Below are 21,591 nucleotides of genomic sequence, written 5' to 3' on the forward strand. Positions count from 1 at the left end.
CGAGTCTGCTCGGACCCATGAAAAAAACATGAAGTTCGTGCGGGTTCGGATTCAGAGAAACCGAACCCGCTCATCTCTAATAAAGGGCTCTACTGCGGAGTAGTGTCTATATGGGGCTCTACTGTGTAGCAAAGCATGTATAAGGGGCACTACTGTGTTGTGTAAAGGATATAAGAGTATCTACAGTGTGGATTAATGTGTAGAAAGGTGCTGCGGGATAATATGAATAATGGACACTACTGTTTGGTTTAATGTGAATGCAATCCCTATTTTAAATTGTGTGTGTGGAGGGGAGGGGCACCAATTCTATTTCTGGCACAGGGCACCAAAATGTCTACTTAGCTAGCTCTGTGTGTTCTCTACCCTCTTCTTATCTGTGTCCATTATTGAGTTCCCCACTTCCTCCTCATATGTATCCATTATCATGTTCTGTCCCTCGCTCCACTTCCTCATCTGTATCCATTAATGTTTCTCTTCTTCCTCATCTGTCTCGATTATTGTGTTCTCTCCTTTCCTCGTCTTACCTGTCCATTATTATTTTTTCCGTCCCCCTCTTGTCATCTGTGTCCATTATTGTGTTCTCTGTCCCCTCTTTTTCCTCATCTGTGTTCATTATTGCACCCCCCCTTTACCTCTTCTGTATCCATTATTGTGTTCACCCCATCATACGTTTTGTGTTCTGCTCCCTCTTCCCCAGTAATTCTATTACCCACTTCTGTCTTCAGATGCTCATCTTTATCAACTCCTCCTCCTCATATTCTCTGTGGGACTTCTCTCTACTGACAGGTGTTCAGGCAGTGTTACAATATCATGTCCATGATCTTGCACAGAAGGTGCTGCTGACAATACAGCAACACTGGTATTCTGGAGGCTCCATAGGTGCCTCCTTAGTCATCCATGTATGGAGGCCATAAGGTCAATAGCCATCTGCTGTGGCAGCATCCACATGGAGCCCTTTGGCCAGTGGCACCTATGTAACATCACATGGTGCGGAGAAGGCACTGAGGCAGTCTATGTGGTACAGGAAGGGTTTGTGAAGCTTGCCACTGAGCCGCCATTAGTATTTATGCCTGGAACTCAGGGGACAAAGAAGTTCTGGTGACTGGAGGGGTTGAGGGTGCGGTGGGGAGTTTGAATGGGCAGAGACTCAAAAGGCTGCTATTAGTGCGAGTGATTTTTTTTCCTTTCAACACTGTCTCCAGTAAATCCTTGTGGTGTGGACCATTTTTATGGGGGGCCTGGAGCTGGAGCTCCACTTGTATCATTGTTAATCCAGCCACGTACAAGTGTATGGGTTTTCTTTAATTTATTGGCAGGAGCCTCAACCATTATCTTATCTGTGTCGTCATTAAGTTTTAAGCAGGTTCTGAGTGTTTTTATTGTATATACAGTATACATTTTCCATAATCACACTGTCGCAAAGTCAAAAACATGAATATATTTGTACCTAACACTTCCTACAGAGCCATGCCTTGATGGTAGCGTCTAGTTTCCCTTCGTGGAGAGGACCTTTCCTATAAACCCCTGGGTCCATGTCACAAAGTATTTGGAATAGTCACCTGTGGTGAGCAAAGCAGAGCGGAGCGAGACACTGAGCCCGAAGCGCGGCGAGCGAAGACAAAAAAAATTACCTCAAATGAACGGAGAACGGAGAAAACATTTAGGTGCTGTAAGGGTGGAAGTTCTCACCTGCCCTCTCGTTATGTTACTTCCAGGTCCTGATCACGAAGGGACCATAGACACAACCATGCCTAGATGCCAGTGCAATGTCTGGGGTCCATAGCACACTGCACATCCTTTGTTGTTTTGTGTATAATTACAGTAAGTCTAATACATGAATGCACGAAGAAGAGCCCCTCTGCAATTGCACAAGTACCTTTTGCACATGAATGCAGCTGTTGAACATTAAATCTTCAAAATAAGATAACTCAACTTTCTACAATAACACCCCCAAACACATTGGTTTCCAATAACTTTTAGGCACAGTTGTTACATCGCTACTTACACAAAGCTACGTACACACAGCTATCTTTATTGTGAAAATTTTCCATTCAAAAGATGATGAAATAAAATCAAACAGAACCAGAAGTAAGTACTTGCATACTGGGACTTATTTATATACCTGTGTCATTTTTAGCAAATTTACCCCTTTATTAGCTTGGCATGTACCTAGGTGCAATGCTCACATACTGTTTTTGGAAACTACTTTGAAAGAAATCAATGCAATTGTACTACTGAGGGATTACAAGTCCAGACGGAAATTACAGTATTACTGTATGGCAGATAGAGAGAATATGTAATGTTAAAGTGTAGCCCACATTATATCTTTACTTATTATACCTTAAATAAAAAAAATGTGAGGGGGGGGGGGGGGCATTAAGACTTTTTTCATTGTTGGATTATAACAACAGCTACTGTCTAATTGTTAGTTATTGGCTATATTGGAGGGACAGTAGATGGCATTGTACAGTATACTAACTTGTTTACTGTGTAGTCCAGAGGTTCCCAAACTGTGTGCCTGTGGTGCCTCGGAACACTTGCCGGGGTGCCCTGGGTTGGTGGTCCAGGACCAATTCAAATTATTCATGGTCAATATAATAGGCAAAACCAGTGCTGGTGGCTACCAGTCATAAAATATGCGGCCAAACAGAAGCAAATCTTGTCCCTCACCACACAACTGACCCAAAGGATGACATATAAACGCGATCTACTTAATGTGATATTTTTTTCTAAATTTCTCAATAAGCAATTTGTGGCCTAGGGGTGCCGTGAAATAAATTCTGATATTCTGGGGTGCCGTGATTCAAAAAAGTTTGAAAACCACTGGTGTAGTCCCTCTTACTGTGGTGCTGACATTTTCCTTTGCACTTTTATTTGTTATCTCCTTTCATGTTGTGTGTGAGTAAAGATTTTTGCTAACCAGGGAGCAACTATGTAATGGTTCTTCTCCACTCCTTGAATATCATTTAAATACTTCACCTTGCAAAACAATACATACTGTAGTCACAATAATATGGCCCAGATACTGTATGTACTTTTAGTGACTGCATGGATAGTACAGAAACATCTTCACCCATAAAATTAATTATATCAAGATAATGTAGAACTGCAGAGTACTGTGGAGTCTCACTAGTTGTTATTATTATTATTATTATTATTATTATTATTATTAATAATAATATATGTAAGACTGTAGATAAAGAATATTACAATTCACCATGATATGTCATATCCTTCACTATATACTTGTGGTATATTTACTATTTGTTCATATGTCAAAGTCGGCGATCAACAATAGTTGTAAAACGGCAATAGGATTGCATGCTAAGCATGTTTGGTGGCCTTGACAAACCAATCAATAGTAAATATACCCCTTGGAGTTCTTTAATTTAGTATTTCCTATTATTGTGATCACTGTACTCACTAGCAGATTGATTCTTCTCTATATTTTATAATCATTTCATGAATATTCCCTAGAACATTGCATAAATATGGAAATATAGTTCCTATTTCGATGTCACGCAGCCAGAGCCGGCCTTAGGCATAGGCAAGCTAGGCAAATGCCTAGGGCATTTGGTATGTTTAGGGGCACCAGCAGCTTCTGCTGATTAAAATGATATGCGGCATGCCTATATTCTGTGTGTGACTGCGGCTGTATCTGCATACAAAATGCTACGTTGCAGTGTATTCTTGGAAATCACTGTAATGTAGCATTTCGTATGCAGATACAGCCGCAGTCGCACACAGAATATAAGCATGCTGCATATAATTTTAATCAGCAGAAGCTGCTTGTGCATCCTAGCCACATAGTAATTCAAATAAGATGCATTTTCATAAACAAAAGGCGCCCAACTTTAGCAGAGCTGCCAGCTGACTCATGCCAGGCATCTCCTGCAGAACTAGCGGCGGTGCTAGGGGGCACCAGCCAAAATCTTACCTAGGGCATCATATTGGTTAGGGCCGGCTCTGCACTCAGCATTATATACCTGCAGTCATGGGCAAACTTTCCAGTGATATAAACAGAAAGAAGGCTTCAGAGCAGAAGGTATAGGGGGGCCTGTTGCACTGATGGGAACCTCTATGTACTTGTATGCATCCTTACACATAGCAGAGGATGAAAAGTAACTTTATAAATGATGGTGTGTTTCACGGAGCGCTACATTAGTCCTTTGGGGATGAACAATGGGCCTAATTCAGACCTGATCGTAGACTACGTTCAGCCACCCTGACATGTAGGCGGACTCCCAGCACAGTGCTAGTCCGCCCCGCATGTCAAGCCCTCCCCCACCGCACAGGTACAAAAGCATTGCACAGCAGCGATGCTTTTGTACCTGAAGAGTAGCTCCCTACCAGCGCAGCGTTGCCTGGACCGCGCCCCCAAAACGGCAGCACAACGCCATCAGCCTGCCCTCTCCCGCCCAGTGAATGCCTCTGCCTGTCAATCAGGCAGAGGCGATCACTGTGCAGAGATGCCAATCGCATGTCTGACATGCGCTGGTGCATGCGCAGTTCAGACCTGATCGCCCGCTGTGCGAAAACGCACAGCAGCAATCAGGTCTGAATTAGGCCCAATAACTGTTGCTGTGTTCCTCTGCATATGCAGAACTGTAGGTTTAATCCTCCCTTAATTTGGTTCGTCAATTGCAGATGTGATGCATAGGGTAACAGCTAAAGTTAATGCCACTACTACAATTTATAATAAATGTGTTGCTCAGGACCTCTACAATTGCCTACAGTATTGTCTTCTTTGTATTTCCAGATTGGAACTCTATTACACAGCATAACTTTAGCCGATGCTTTCTTATTCTACAAATATTGGAAAAAAATCTAAACATTTTCGTAAATTGTTATCTTTACTTTCAGTGCTTTATCAGTGTTGCAGTTTAAATTGTTTTACATTGTGATACTATTACAAAAATAAGTAATAAACACACTTTAATGTTTATATCTGATATTTGGGCTATCCTGTAGCAAACACAACCTACAGTTAGATTTTTCCAGTTGCAGTTACGAAGTAGCGATATAAATACATAGCCTCTGTTAGATATAGCTAAAACCTGGACATGTATTCTGTGAGTATTAGGTTGGTGCTCACATATCCGTTTTGTTGTTTGAAATAACAACAAAGGAACAGAAGCACAATTGCAGCTCAATGCTATTACTACGTTTGTCCAAACAGTGGGTGGCTGTTCCATCTATTTATAACATCACAATCAATTTAAAAAAAAAAAATTATAGTTCAAAGCTTAATTTCAGTCTCTTCTACTTAAAGGCTATTTGCTGTTCTTCTTCCATCACTGCAGGGTTCATGGCCCCCAACCATGACTTCAGGAAGGATAATTGATTTTTATGCTTACTGGAAGCAAATATTCCTAAGCATACCTGCTCCCAGTCGCAGGCACACAGATAGACATACTGTATGCAGAGCCCATTCATCCATCTAATTAGCCATTACATTTTACAAGGTTTATAGGCTGACAAATGTATAATGTGAATATTGTGCTTTAACAATGGTATTTAAGAAATAATTTATTTTAATTCAATAAGTGTCTGCAATATATACGTTCTTCTAGTTAAATGTAAAAATAGGATTTTAATTACCTACCGGTAAATCCTTTTCTCGTAGTCTGTAGGGGATACTGGGAGTCCATTTAGTACCATGGGGTATAGACGGGTCCACTAGGAGCCATGGGCACTTTAAGAAATTGATAGTGTGCGCTGGCTCCTCCCTCTATGCCCCTCCTACCAGAATCAGTCTAGGAAATTGTGCCCGAGGAGACGGACATACTTTGAGAGGATAGATAAGGAAAGTGGTGAGATTACGAACCAGCACACACAGAACAAGAGGAAAGCCATGCTAACCAAACTTGAAACAGGAACAGCAACAGCTGAACCAAACAACAATACTTAACAAAGTAACAATGCAGGAAGAATGAAGCACCAGGCGGGGCGCCCAGTATCCCCCATGGACTACAAGAAAAGGATTTACCGGTAGGTAATTAAAATCCTATTTTCTCTTACGTCCTAGAGGATACTGGGAATCCATTTAGTACCATGGGGAAGTACCAAAGCTCCCAAACGTGGTGGGAGAGTGCTGAGGTTCCTGTAGAACTGATTGACCAAACGGAAGGTCCTCAGAGGCCAAAGTATCGAACTTGTAAAACTTAGCAAACGTGTTCAAACCTGACCAAGTAGCTGCTCGGCAGAGATGTAAAGCCGAGACACCACGGGCAGCCACCCAAGAAGAACCCACAGAACTGGTAGAGTGGGCCTGTACAGATTTTGGAACCAGCATGCCTGCCATGGAATAAGCATGCTGGATAGTGAGCCTGATCCAGCGCGCAATAGACTGCTTTGAAGCAGGACACCCAATTTTATTGGGATCATAGAGAACGAACAGCGAGTCCAATTTCCTGTGTTGAGCTGTGCTCTTTACACACACCTTCAGAGCCCTCACAACATCCAAAGACTTTGAAGTAGCAGAGGTGTCCGTAGCAATCGGAACCACAATAGGTTGGTTGATGTGAAATGCAGACACCACCTTAGGAATAAATTGCTGACATGTTCTGAGTTCAGTTCTGTCCTCGGAAAATTAATTAGGGGCTCTTGTGAGACAACGCCCCTAGCTCCGACACACGTCTTGCAGAAGCCAAGGCCAACAGTGTGACAGTCTTCCACGTAAGGTACTTTACGTCAACCTCCTGTAACGGTTCAAACCAGTCCGATTAGAGGAACTGCAACACCAAATTGAGATCCCAAGGTGCCGTGGGAGACACAAAGGGAGGTTGGATGTGCAGAACACCTTTCAAGAACGTCTAGACCTCAGGGTGAGAAGCCAATTGTTTCTGAAAGAAAACAGACAAGGCCAAAATCTGGACTTTTATGGAGCCTAGACGTAGGCTCACATCAACTCCCGGCTGCAGAAAAAGCAGGAAACATCCCAGATGAAAGTCCACCGCAGAATATTGTCTGCTCTTACACCAAGAGACATATTTCCTCCAGATATGGTAGTAATGTTTAGACGTTACCCCCTTCCTGGCTTGGATCATAGTCAGGATGACCTTGTCCAGAATCCCTCTCCTGGCTAGAATCAGCCGTTCATCTTCCATGCCATTAAACATAGTCGCGGTAAGACTTGATAGACGAATGGGCCCTGTTGCTGGAGATCCTCGTGAAGAGGTAGAGGCCACGAATCTTCGAGCAGCATCTCAAGAAGATCCGCATACCAGGCCCTTCATGGCCAATCCGTAGCAATGAGGATTGCTTGAACCTTTTCCCTTTTTATTCTTTTTAGAATTCTTGGGATCAGAGGAAGTGGAAGAAACATGTACAGCAGATGGTAGACCCACGGAGTTGTCAGAGAGTATACAGCCACTGTTTGTGGGTCCCTCGACCTGGAACAATACAGCTTCAGCTTCTTGTTGAGTCAAGAGGCCATCATGTTGATTTGTGAATATCCCCACCGATGTGTTAACTACTGGAACACCTCAAGGTGAAAGCCCCACTCCCCCGGGTGCAGGTTGTGTCTGCTGAGGAAGACTGCTTCCCAGTTGTCTACTCCCGGAATGAAGACCGCCGACAATGCCGCAGCGTGTTTTTCCACACAGAGGCGAATTCTTGACACCTCTGACAATGCTGCTCTGATTTTTGTTCCGCCCTGTTGGTTTATGTATGTTACCACCGTCACATTGTCCGACTGCACCCCCTGGGTGACTGCTCCCCAACCTCTGAGGCTTGGGTCTGTGGTTAGCAGAATCCAATTCTGATTCCCGTAGCTCTGACCCTCGATGAGGTGAGAAGTCTGTAGCCACCACAGAAGGGAGATCCTGACTCTTTGCGACAGACGGATCGTCTAGTGCATGTGAAGATGCGATCCAGACCATTTGTCCAATAGATCTAGTTGGAAGGGCCTCGCATGAAACCTTCCGTACTGAAGTGCCTCGTAAGATGCCACCATTTTCCCCAGAAGGCGGATGCACAGATGCACCGAAATGCGGGTTGGCTTCAGGACAGCCCGAACCATCGACTGGATTATCATAGCCTTTTCCAAGGGAAGAAACACTCTATGAGACTCTGTGTCCAGTATCATTCCCAGGAAAGGAAGCCACTGTGTTGTTTCCAGGTGAGATTTTGGTAGGTTCTGAATCTGAGTAGTCTGGTTGAGAGGCCAATGCTATCCAACAACCACTCCCTGGACGGTGCCTTTATCAGAAGATCATCCAGGTACGGAATTATGTTCACACCCTGGGGTATATTTACTAAAATTCATATTTTCCCGTTTGAGGTCAAAGTTCAATCACGAATGACATCGAAAGTGTAAATTTGCAACTTTTTGAATTTATTACGACTAATTTACTAAGCTGCCGTATTCTGCATTTTCGGTTTTACCGATGTCGATGTCATTCGTTTTTTTTGGCAGTGTTTTACGTGAGTGACTTGTAACTGGATTTTGTGAGTATAATTTTTTCAACAGGTACACCATGGATTCTACATGGAGAAGAGGACCAACCCTCGTGTAAACATAGGTAAGTATGTGTATATGGAGGTGTGTATGTATGCATTAAAGTTATACTTTCAAGGTGTGTGTCTTATGTTTTTATTGGGGTATTTTTTTAGTAGTAGTACTACTACAGGTACCAGCGGGCCCGGTTTTCCTCCGCATGCTGGTACTTGTGGTTCTCCAAGTACCAGCTTGCGGGGAGGCTTGCTGGGACTTGTAGTACTGCTACTAAAAACAATATTAATTTTTTTACACAACGGCTATCAGCCTCCCATCCGCAGCCCTTGGATGGGGGGACAGCCTCGGGCTTCAACCCTGGTCCTTGGGTGGCTGGAGGGGGGGACCCCTTGATTGAAGGGGTCTCCACTCCTCCAGGGTACCCCGGCCAGGGGTGACTAGTTGGTTATGTAATGCCAGGGCCGCCGGGACCTATATAAAAGTGTCCCCCGGCTGTGGCATTATGTATCTGGCTAGTGGAGCCCGGTGCTGGTTTCAGAAATACGGGGGACCCCTACGCTTTTTGTCCCCCGTATTTTTGGAACCAGGACCAGGCGCAGAGCCCGGTGCTGGTTGTTTAAATATGGGGGAACCTCTATCATTTTTTCCCCATATTTTTGCAACCAGGGCCGGCTCAAAGAGCCCGAGGCTGGTTTTGCTTAGGAGGGGGGACCCCACGCAATTTTTTTTTTTTATAAAATAACACTTTCCCATCCCCTTCCCACTGATAAACATGCACGGATCTCATGGATCCGTGCATGCCTATCCAAACACGGGATAAAAAAGCAGGTCTGGTTTTTTTTAGCACTTTTTCACGATTTGTATTTCAGCACGGCAGTGTTTGGCTATTGTCTGCAGTGTTTGTGATTTGCACTTTTTAGTAAATTACCGATTTCTACCAAATTGTAGGCGTATTTGACCGATGGTGTATTGATGCGTGATTTTTTCCTAGGACTTCCAAAATATTACGAATGCCCTCATCACTGCCGAGATTTTTGCTTAGTAAATTACCGAAATAACACTTTGAAGAAAAAACGGCATCTCGGTCAAAATCGGGACCTTAGTAAATATACCCCCCTGTTTGCAGAGTAGAAACATCATCTCTGCCATCACTTTGGTGAACACTCTCGGTGCCATGGAGAGACCAATTGGCAGGGCTTGGAACTGGTAGTAACAGTCCTGCAGTGCAAATCGTAGATAAGCCTGATGAGGTGGCCAGATCGGAATGTGAAGGCACGGATCCTTGATATCCAGAGACACTTGGAATTCCCCCTCCTCCAGACCTGAGATCACCGCTCTCAGAGACTCCATCTTGAATTTGAACACTCGTAGGTACGGGTTCAATGACTTGAGGTTCAGAATCGGCCTCACCAAACCGTCCGGTTTCGGTACTACAAACAAGTTTTAATAGTATCCCTTGTTTTGCAGATGAGGTGGAACTGGAACAATGACCTGGGTCTGTACCAATTTTTGAATGGCGTTCTGTAAAGTCATACTTGCCTCTTGTGAAAATAGTAAGCCTGATTTGAAGATTCTGTGATGTGAGAGCTCCTGGAACTTCAGTCTGTAGCCCTGGAAAATAAGATCTATGATCCAGGGATCCTGGCACGATGTCGTCCAGATGTGACTGAAGAATTTTAGCCGGGCTCCCACCTGCCAGTCTTCCAGGCATCTCGGTCCACCGTCATGCTGAAGGTTTTGAGGAAGTAGAGCTTGAGCCCTGTTCCTGTGAGCCGGCAGTTGCTGGTTTGCGTTGTTTACCTCTAGCGCCTCTTTTGGCGGTAGAAGAACCTCTGGGCTTGCCCCTAAATGTGGCAGTCCGAAAGGAATGTAAATTGGGTCCTGAGTAGGCCTTGCTAGCTGGGGGAGCTGCAGAAGGAAGGTATGTGGACTTATCCGCAGTAGCTTTGGAGATCCATTTGTCTAATTCATCTCCAAATAAGGCCTCTCCTGTGAAAGGTAGGCCTTCTAGGCCTTTCTTGGAGTCTGCATCTAGGCCTTTCCTGGAGTCTGCTCTTTGAGCCGGTCCTGGTTGAAAAAATATGGGAGAAAAAATGACAGGGGTACCCCATATTTGATCAACCAGCACCGGGCTCTGCGCCTGGTCCTGGTTCCAAAAATACGGGGGACAAAAAGCGTAGGGGGTCCCCCGTATTTTTAAAACCAGCACCGGGCTCCACTAGCCAGGTACATAATGCTACAGCCAGGGACTTTTATAGTGGTCCCTGCGGTCCTGGCATTACATACACAACTAGTCACCCCTGGCCAGGGTACCCTGGAGGAGTGGGAACCCCTTAAATCAAGGCCCCTCCCCCCTCCAGCCACCCAAGGGCCAGGGGTGAAGCCCGAGGCTGTCCCCCCATCCAAGGGCGGCAGATGGGGGGCTGATAGCCAAGTGTAAAAAATGTGAATATTGTTTTTAGTAGCAGTACTACAAGTCCCAGCAAGCCTCCCCCGCAAGCTGGTACTTGGAGAACCACAAGTACCAGCATGCGGAGGAAAACCGGGCCGCTGGTACCTGTAGTATTACTACTAAAAAAATACCCCCAAAAAAACAGGACACACACACACCGTGAAAGTATAAGTTTATTACATACATGCACACCTCCATACATACATACTTACCTATGTTCCCATGAGGCTCGGTCCTCTTCTCCCTGTAGAATCCTTGGGGGACCTGTGAAAAAAATTATACTCACATAATCCAGTGTAGATTCTGTCCTTTGTATAATCCACGTACTTGGCAAAACAAAAAAAACGGAAACCTAACCACGCACTGAAAGGGGTCCCATGTTTACACATGGGACCCCTTTCCCCGACTGCCAGGACCCCCCCTGACTCCTGTCAAAGAGGGTCCCTTCAGCCAATCAGGGAGTTCCACATCGTGGCACTCTCCTGATTGGCTGTGTGCTCCTGTAGTGTCTGTGAGGCAGCACACGGCAGAGATACAATGTAGCGCCTATGCGCTCCATTGTATCCAATGGTGGGAACTTTGCGGTCAGCGGTTGACCGAAAGTAACCTCACCGCTGACCGCAAAGTTCCCACCATTGGCTACAATGGAGCGCATAGGCGCAACATTGTATCTCTGCCATGTGCTGCCTCACAGACACTACAGGAGCACACAGCCAGTCAGGAAAGTGCCACGATGTGGCGCTCCCTGATTGGCTGAAGGGACCCTCTTTGACAGGAGTCAGGGGGGGTCCTGGCAGTCGGGGAAAGGGGTCCCATGTGTAAACATGGGACCCCTTTCAATGCATGGTCGGGTTTCCGTTTTTTTGTTTTGCCAAGTACGTGGATTATACAAAGGACAGAATCTACACTGGATTATGTGAGTATAATTTTTTACACAGGTCCCCCAAGGATTCTACAGGGAGAAGAGGACCGAGCCTCGTGGGAACATAGGTAAGTATGTATGTATGGAGGTGTGCATGTATGTAATAAACTTATACTTTCACGGTGTGTGTGTGTCCTGTTTTTTGGGGGGTATTTTTTTTTAATAGTAGTACTACAGGTACCAGCGGCCCCGGTTTTCCACCGCATGCTGGTACTTGTGGTTCTCCAAGTACCTGCTTGCGGGGAGGCTTGCTGGGACTTGTAGTACTGCTACTAAAAACAATATTCACATTTTTTACACTTGGCTATCAGCCCCCCATCCGCCACCCTTGGATGGGGGGGACAGCCTTGGGCTTCACCCCTGGCCCTTGGGTGGCTGGAGGGGGGCCCTTGATTTAAGGGGTTCCCACTCCTCCAGGGTACCCCGGCCAGGGGTGACTAGTTGGGTATGTAATGCCAGGGCCGCAGGGACCACTATAAAAGTGTCCCCCGGCTGTGGCATTATGTACCTGGCTAGTGGAGCCCGGTGCTGGTTTTAAAAATACGGGGGACCCCTACGCTTTATGTCCCCCATATTTTTGGAACCAGGACCAGGCGCAGAGCCTGGTGCTGGTTGATGAAATATGGGGGAACCCCTGTCATTTTTTCCCCCACATTTTGTCAACCAGGACCGGCTCAAAGAGCCCGAGGCTGGTTATGCTTAGGAGGGGGGACCCTACGCAATTTTTTTTTCTGTTTTTACACTAAACAGACCCTTTCCCATAGATAACCATGCACAGATCTCACTGATCCGTGCATGGTTATCCAAACTCGACTGGAAAAAGCAGGTCTATTTTTTTGCTGCTTTTTTTAACGATTCACAAAAAAATAGACCCGCACTTGAGCACTCAGAGACTAACACCCAAATACGAATGAATAGTGAATACCCGTATTGTATGAAATAACAGCCGCGTTTGACCGATGGTCTATTCATTCGTATTTCAGAACTTTGCCAATCAAACCATTACAAATAGACCAGACACTGCCGAGTTTTCTGCTTAGTGAATTCCCGGATTGGGACTTAGAAAAAAAAACACAAATCGGCAAAAATCGGATTCTTAGTAAATACTGGCCAGGGTATTTAATTCCTTTTACACAGGAAAAGTGGCTGAGGATTTCTTTTTTATGTTAAAATAAGATTCCTCACTCTCCTCTGTCACCTTATCAGGGATATTCAGAACTTAAACGCACACAGAACTATATAATAACTATTTCCTCCAGAAAGGTATAGAAGGAAGAAAACTTCTCTCTGCCCTTTCTCCAAATCTACTTTAATTATCAGTTGTCTTACTATAAATATATATATATTTCTGCAAGATGTATGTATGTCTCCCTATAATATTTTATATATGTGTATGTATAAATATTCATAGACTAGATTGTAAATATGAGCAGTATTTAAGGTATGCCATAGCCACATACTGTGTAAGGATAATATAATTAAGAAAATTATGCCTTTTCTTATAGAAGAACAGATATACACTATTTTAGATATAGCTATTTTGGATATCTGGAAGAACAAGAATGCACTTCAAGTGTTGACATGTTTTATTTTATTCTGTATAAATTTTTATCATTGTGTTATAAATGCTATAGAAATACTCTTTGAAAAGCTTTTTAAGAACCTGTGTCAATGAGAATATATAAATACGGTAACTGGAACCGGGAATATCCTGATGCGCATGTCCATGCGTTCCACACCAAGAGAGAGATGTGGAACACTGAAAGAGCTGGACAGGTCTCCTGCGCATGCCCATGCGTTCCACGCCGAGAACGAGGCGTGGAACACAAATGAAAAAAGAGCGTGGCAATGAGAACCATGAAGTATAAATAAAGGACACAGAGAGCCTGAGGAGGCGGAGAAATGTGTTAAATATCTATTTTTATCCTATTTCTGCACCACTGGATCGGAGTATATACAACACCCCATATAGCATGGATGCTGAAAAGTTCGACTGAAAGGTATTCCAGAGACGACTGCAATAAAAGGCTGAAAGCGCCAGCGGTCGGGAAAATCACGCACAGTAGAACAGGAATCCAGGGGGGAGACCATTTACAATTCCCCACATCTATCTGGCCAGATTGTATAACACTGCATATGAAAGGGGCCCCACAGCGTTTACTGAACTTTAATGTCATACACACCCACAGCCAAGAATAAACGCTGTAGAGAGGACTGTGTCCAAAAAGCACAAGCTCCCGAACAGCTGGGGTGGGCTGAACGGACACCAACTGGATGCAGTGTTACAAACAAACCATAAACACTCTTGATTCCATACACTTGCAGCTGAAGAGAATTGTTGCCAACTGCTTCTTGTTGAATAACTCCTATCAGAGAAACTGGTAACAAATAATTACAGTGTTTCCTCACCAAATTCAAGATAAAGCAGGATAATCTCTTCTTATGAGCAAGGACATACTAATACAAACGGGTAACAAAAACAGGGTTCATATCTATAAGGATAAGGAAGCCAATATTGCCAACATGTGGTTTTAGAATTGTAGCTCTATGCACGTTTTATTAATCTAGTCAGCTTTACTTGACTTATTGTTTTACTATACACCATAATATTGACTGGTGGTTGTGGATTGTCTGATACAGATTTTGTCTATATATTTTAAAAAAATTATAAAAACCAACAACTCCTGTCCGCTGTAATATTTTTTGCTGAATATTCAGAACTTCTCTGATAGTTTCTATAAGAGCCTCTATTCCCTGTGACAGAGTACCCTCCCCCACCTCTGACTCCACCTCACCCTCCTCCATGTCTGACCCTTCATCATCTGAGTCAGACTGCAGGATATGGGCCAAAGTGCGGTTTTGCGGACAAATGGCAGGGGACTGAGATGCTGATTGGGGTACTGAGTCTCTTTTCATAAATTCAGTCATAGATTGTCTTAAGTATTGCGTCTCTTTCTCATTCCGAGATAACTTAGTAGAGATTGTGGAAATCATTCCCCTAATGGAATCCAGCCATGCTGGTTCTGCCCCACTAGCCTGAGAAGGGATACTACACTGAGTACACACTAGTGAACCCCCTGGGGAAGAGGAACACTGTGCTTTACATGAAACACACTATTTGCCTGACATACTGTATAGTGACAGCACACACACACACGAAAAGGTTAAATGCCGTAATTAACCTAAAAAGAGCCCTTCCAGGGAGACACAGAAGGAGTGTGGAACCAGCACACGGCGCCCTTAATGCTAATTCCAAGTTTAGCTGGGTCGCAGACTAAGTACCTAGATTAGGGACTTAGTACACCAACAATCGCTCCCCCCCTACTATGACCCCCTGGTACTGCTGAGGTAATCTGGAGTCTCTCTGGAGGAGCTTTGCGGCCCTGTCAGTCAGCATCTGTGTCAGCTGCAGAGGAAAAAAGGCGCTGGTAAGCTACTGGATCCGCTCATAGTGAAGCGCTGTCCCTTCCCGCACTTTTTTTTATACTGGCTGTATGTGTCTTGTGCATAGAATGGAAACAGACTACTTTTATGGCTATGTTGCCAGTCTGGGTACTGTGTCCGCTGTTCAGCATCTGTGTCCGTACACAGTGGGAGATGCAGTCCGCCCCGTTTAAAAGCCGTGCGTCTCTGTACCCTCATGCCGCCATAATGGCCAGCGACCCGCTAACTGGGATGCTGGCTTAGTACTCACTACTCTTCATTCTTCTGGCTCTGTTAGGGGTGGCGGCGTGCTGCGGGAATGTATGCTCACCATGGTGGGGCTTGCGAATAGCTCCCTCAGGAGCTAGTGTCCTGTCAGTGGAGAACGGGACCATTAACCCTGAGTTAGGCCATTCCCCCCACCCCTCCCCAAGTCCTACGAAGCAGGCAGGCTGGTGCCATCCAGTCCTGCCTGAAAACAACAAAAAAAGAAAATAAGTGCAGAAAACTCTTCAGGAGCTTCCAGAGACGTGACTGGCTCCTCCGGGCACATTTTTTCGAAACTGAGCCTGGTAGGAGGGGCATAGAGGGAGGAGCCAGTGCACACTATCAATTTCTTAAAGTGCCCATGGCTCCTAGTGGACCCGTCTATACCCCATGGTACTAAATGGATTCCCAGTATCCACTACGACATAGGAGAAAATACATTAAATATTTTTTTTTTTACTGGAGATACAGGGGATTATAAAGATGTGGACAGAGTTGCTTCTCATGCAGCAAAGTACTGATTATCAGTACTTTGCGCATGCGCTGGACCTGTTCGGTGCTTGCGCGAATGGGTCCTGCGACATTGAACAGTAATCGGCATCAGACTGTCAGTTTAGGGTGGGGAGGGGGCTACCATGGCCTCCGTTTCTCCAAATGGATGCTCGTTGCCACCATTCAGGGGGAGGGAAGAGGCCAGGTTGTACGGAGATTTCCTAGCCTCTGCGACAGAGTTTGCACATAACCATGAGCAGTAGGATTGATGCAGAGTTTGAGGCAAAGGGGGTAATTCCAAGTTGATCGCAGCAGGATTTTTGATAGCAATTGGGCAAAACCATGTGCACTGCAGGGGAGGCAGATATAACATGTGCAGAAAGAGTTAGATTTGGGTGGGTTATTTTATTTCTGTGCAGGGTAAATACTGGCTGCTTTATTTTTACACTGCAAATTAGATTGCAGATGGAACACACCACACCCAAATCTATCTCTTTCTGCACATGTTATATCTGCCTCCCCTGCAGTGCACATGGTTTTGCCCAATTGCTATCAAAAATCCTGCTGCGATCAACTTGGAATTACCCCCAAAATTGGGAGTAAATTACTGAAAAGTGCAGAGGTAATAACCTTGAGAGATTGTTGTAGTAGGGGTTGGGGCAGGGCCGGACTGGCCATCTGGCACATGCCAGAAGGGCCGATGGGCAGGTGGGCCGATCTGGTACCTCAGAGAGCCGGGAAGGGCGCGCGCAGCGCAGCCTTCGGCACTCTGGTTCATAGGAAATGTGGCCATATCATGTTGGGAGATTTAGTCCCGGCCTGTTCTGACCACTGCTTAAGAGGGCATGGCCGCATCCTATTGGTTGGTCCAGTAAAATGACAGTGACCATTATTAAGTTCATGATGATTACTGGCACATAAGGACCTTTGTCTGTCCAGTGTCATTTTTTGAGCCATCACTGCCAGCATCTTCTTCGTCTTCATTTTCATACAGAGTAATTATTGCAGAGGCACTGATCACCAAACAGCAGCTAAGCTCTGCCCCCAGAACACATCCACCAAGCTGTCAGAAATTTTCTACCAACATTTATCTCAGCAAATCAGGCTGAGGAGCTGAACCTCAAAAAACCCACAACTCAACCACAATGCAGTGACGTGCGGTGGGGTGAGGCAGGTGAGTCAGAGCCTTTCCTGTCATACTAACGTTTGTATCAGGTAAGGGTTTGTGATTCTGCACAAGTCAGGTAATTGTATTGCAGATATGTTATGAACCAAAATTGGACAATATAATGGGAGAATATCCCTATGTGTGTCTTCTTGGTGGTGCGCCCTGAGTCAGGAGAACATCTATGAGTAACTATCAAGAAAAGAATACTCTTGCGTGGGCTCACTCTTTTTACTTAGTCAAGGAAAATTTGGATATTGAACAATTAAGACATAACCATTATTAATTATTTACATTAGGTTTGTATCCAACAGCTGGGGAACAGACTTACCATACAACATAAAAGGTCAATAAAAACAAGATGTGTTCTAGTTCATATATATTGACAATAGATTGAAAGAGGAATGTAGACAAAATCAGTATTACATTCGTGTCTCTCGGACCATTACAAAAGGTTTTGTATTGATGGGACCTTAATGGGCCAATCTGTATTCGGGAAGACCTCAAATACTGGTTACAGTTGTCCTGGTTCCATAATTCATTGGCAAAATACATCAACATTCGAGAGTGTCTGCCTAGTTTACTGTACCATCTTTTGCTCAGTGGTTTACCATCCCACACTCATAGTGGGTTTAGAAGTATAAAAGTCGCCAGTTTAGAATGAAGGAAGAGACAATATCTTTAGTATCTGGGATGGTGACAAGGAACATCCGTTAGCATTCATAAAGCTTCTGAACACCAACAACCTCAATATTAACCTGACATACACTATCAGCCAAAATACGGTGTTCTTTTTGGATGTGAATATTTACAAATTGTCTACTGGGAATCTCGCGACCAAACTTTATTGTAAGGAAATGGCGACAAATAGCCTCCTCTTCCAAACGAGTGCATATTTCCCGCCAATGATTGAAAGTATCCCCAAAGAGGTTACAACATTATTGTTCGGAAGACCACATCTTCAAAACAAAGAAACGAGAACTAACCGATTGACTCATAGAGAGGGGCTACAGCAAAAGATCCCTGAAGCGAGCCCAAAAAGACTTAACACGGATTAAGAGAGAGACACTGATCTTTCATGATAAAAAAGAAACTAACAGAGGGGAAGAGAAAATTAGATTCATAGGAGCTTTCTGTCCTGCATGGAGGCTATTGAAGTGTGCAATCAAAAAAAATAGGGATAGTTGGTTGCAACTATCCCTAATGTTATGTAACTTTTTAATAAAGGTTATGTCTTAATTGTTCAATATCAATATCTTCCTTGACTAAGTAAACAAGAGTGCGCCCACACAAGAGTTTTCTTTTCCTGATAATTACTCATACTAACGTTTGTGCCAGAGTTTTCACTGTATAAAGTATATGAAAAATACAAAGAATATGTTAGAAATATCTTTGTATTATTCTAATCATTTTTATTACCAAAACTGGAGTAAAAAGTCAATGGCATGTCTATCTTTTCTGCACATCTCTCATCAAAACTCACAAAAAGTTCCTGGAATTTATACTGCTGCACCTGTGTATAATGCCCAGATGTACCCTTTGGCTCATATATTGCGTGTAAATCTGGATCTGGTGCTAACCAGTGCCTCCTGACCCATTTACCTCATAGCACTTCCCTGGCACAATGTAAGGACATCGCTCCATAATCAGTGCCACACACTGCAACAATCTCAAGAACTGATATCAATGATGGGCAAGAAGCTTTCACTTGCACCCTCCTTCTCCTTCCTACTTTGTTATCATATTTGTTATAGCTTATAATGCTTGTCTAAAAGGTCTGATCAGGCCCGGCGCTACCCGCTCAGCAAAGGGATGCAAAGCAGGTAGGCGCCAGGGTTGGAGAGGCGCTCTCCCTGCTTTGCATCCCCGCTGCGGTGCCTGGGCCCCCTGCTGCTGCCGGCTGCTGTGCCTGTCACACTGTTTGACAGGCAGCGGCACCGGCAGCATGAAGCTTCTCCCTGCCCCCCCCCCCCCCTCCCCCCCGACAGTAGTCAAGTGTCTGTGTGTGCAGATCCCGAAAAGGGGGTGGGGCTTACCAGCGCCGAGGGGCGGAGCTACACAGGACCATTGCCATGCTGCAGAGGAAGACAGAAGGCAGAATACATAGCCGGCCAGCCGGATGGTGAGTTGAGGGAGAAAGTGTGTGTGTGTCAGTGTGTGTGTGTGTGTGTATTTTTACTGTATGTGTGTAATGTATGTACAGTATGTGCGTGTATGTATATGTGTATGGGTGACTGTGCAGCAAAATGTGTGCAAGCGTCACTGGTACAGGGGGCGTTGCATGTGTAAGCGGCACTGGAACAGGGGGGCATTAGGGCGTTACGTTTGTAAGCGTTCCTGGTACAGGGGGCGTTACATGTAAGCGTCACTGGTACAGGGGGCGTTGCGTGTGTAAGCCTCACTGCTGCAGGGGGCGTTGCGTGTGTAAGCGTCACCGGTACAGGGGGCGTTATGTGTGTAAGCTGCCATGGTACAGAGGGCGTTACGTGTGTAAGTGGCATTGGTGCAGGGGGCGTTACGTGTGTAAGCTGCACTGATACAGGGGGCGTTAAGTGTGTAAGCGTCACTGGTACAGGGGGCGTTACGTGTTACGCCGAAAACTCTAGCACCGGCCCTGGGTCTGATAATAAGTTATTATTTAGTTGGTGCACAGGTGTATTCATTACTGGCTGACACATATTAAAAGATCCTGGTGGACCTGGTGATACTTAAGATTTCAATTGTGATACTGAGGAGATCTGTTAAACATGCACTGTTCCACGTTCCTATGGACTGCAGTTAGGAAACACTGTGCTAGCAGAAGAGTAGTATCATTAATAAAGATTTGTTACTTCTTTCATTATGAGATGGTTCCGTGCCCAACATTATTGACTTTCACTGCACGTGTCCACTACTCTATATTACCTAATGCCTGAGCATGTGAGGGCCCTTCTGGGTTCAGATGCCATACCGACACAATAGATTTGAAGAAGGAGGGTCATCATGAAGGGATTTGACATACAGTACTACATCCTGTTATCCCAAGTAAATTATACCTCAGCGACAGAGGGTCATACCTCAGCGACAGAGGGTATGTAATACACCAGAAGATGTCGCACGTGTCACTATTACTGTATTCAGTTTTATGGATATTTGTTCAGTATGGACTCTTAAGATGAGCAAATCTTCAAAATGGATTCTGTGAGTATTCACCCTATTCAGTATTTTTGCAGTATGTATTTTATGTCTGTATTTTTGGATGTAAATGTGTAAAATACTAAATGAACCTTAACGTGGAAATCTACTATCTCTTGGTTAGGGGCGTATTAAGAGAGAAGGAGGCCCATGTGCTGTCTCCCCCTCCTCTCTGTCTGACAGCTCAGTAGACTCTGAGCGCTAGGGCCACTAGTAGACTCTAGTGCTGTGCCTGAGTCAAGTGCGCATGTCCACTACACCCTTTTCCTATTGTGCATGTGTGGATCTCTGGGAAAATGTCCGCCGCTCCATTTTCCTGGTGATTTATGCAGCACTGCTGCCACTGACGCAGAAAGCCAGAGGGATACGTTTTTTAAAATGGGACCCAGGGGTCCCTGTGCACTGCACAACTGCGCCCATTATAGATATGTTGCTGCTCTTGGGACATTTGTAATAGGGTCCGAGTTTGACGGAGGTGCATTTACAAGGCATGGTTTTGCCTTGTAAATGATTGCCGCTTTAAAAAAACATCCAAGATAGTCCGGGACCACGCACCTCTGGCAAGCTTGGACCCTATGACATACAGTGCATCCGGAAAGTATTCACAGCGCTTCACTTTTTCCACATTTTGTTATGTCACAGCCTTATTCAAATTTGGAATAAATTCATTTTTTCCCTTAAAACTCTACACACAATACTCCATAATGACAATGTGAAAAAAAGTTTTTGTAAGATTCTTGTAAATTTATTAAAAATAAAAAAAATAAGAAATCACATGTACATAAGTATTCACAGCCTTTGCTCAATACTTTGTTGATGCACCTTTGGCAGCAATTACAGCATCAATTATTTTTTAATATGATGCCACAAGATAGGCACACCAATCTTTGGGCAGTTTCGCCCATTCCTCTCTGCAGCACCTCTCAAGCTCCATCAAGTTGGATGAGAAGCGTCGGTGCACAGCCATTTTCAGATCTCTCCAGAGATGTTCAGTTGTATTCAAGTCTGGGCTCTGGCTGGACCACTCAGGGACATTCACAGAGTTGTCCTGAAGCCACTCCTTTGATATCTTGTCTGTGTGCTTAGGGTAATTGTCCTGCTGAACGATGAACCATCACCCCAGTCTGAGGTCAAGAGCGCTTTGGAGCAGGTTTTCATCCAGGATGTCTGTGTACATTGCTGCATTAATCTTTCCCTCTATCCTGACTAGTCTCCCATTTCCTGCCGATGAAAAACAT

Source organism: Pseudophryne corroboree, chromosome 4, assembly GCF_028390025.1.
Source record: "Pseudophryne corroboree isolate aPseCor3 chromosome 4, aPseCor3.hap2, whole genome shotgun sequence".
NCBI classification, from domain to species: Eukaryota; Metazoa; Chordata; class Amphibia; order Anura; family Myobatrachidae; genus Pseudophryne; species Pseudophryne corroboree.